Source organism: Oryctolagus cuniculus, chromosome 1, assembly GCF_964237555.1.
Source record: "Oryctolagus cuniculus chromosome 1, mOryCun1.1, whole genome shotgun sequence".
NCBI classification, from domain to species: domain Eukaryota; kingdom Metazoa; phylum Chordata; class Mammalia; order Lagomorpha; family Leporidae; genus Oryctolagus; species Oryctolagus cuniculus.
The window spans coordinates 107,500,083-107,500,563 of record NC_091432.1 but is presented as its reverse complement, the minus strand read 5'-3'; positions in this window follow the sequence as shown (position 1 = coordinate 107,500,563).

The following is a 481-nucleotide window of genomic DNA, read 5'->3' as shown; positions in this document are numbered from 1 at the left end:
CAAAACACATTCCTTTTCCCTAGGAAGCCGGCCTTCCTGCGGCATGTGTTCTTGCAAAAAAAAGCTGGCTCACATAAGGGGTGAAAGGTAAATGTGTGTCTTCCGTGGGAAATATGATGAGCTACATGCTAGGTGGAAGGGAGTCAAGATGCACACAAGAAACAGCTCAAATACATACAACACGCCAGCGTCTCAGCAGGCAGGGAGCCACCCTGGAAGATGCCTGTTTACAAGAGTCAAGGTAAAGGGGCACGATGAAATCCCCGAGGTACTGGAGGCCAGGACAGGGCACGTCTCTGAGGCCCCAGGTAGCAGGAAAATAACCAAGGCAAGGACTTAGGAACAGAGGCGTATGTCAAACCATCCACCTGTCAGAACGAGTCACAAGATTAGGGACAACGGCAAGCAGCCAGGGTGACAAGACCAAATCAACACTGTGGCACTGCACCAGCTTAAATTCTTGCTGCCTGAAGTCAGAATT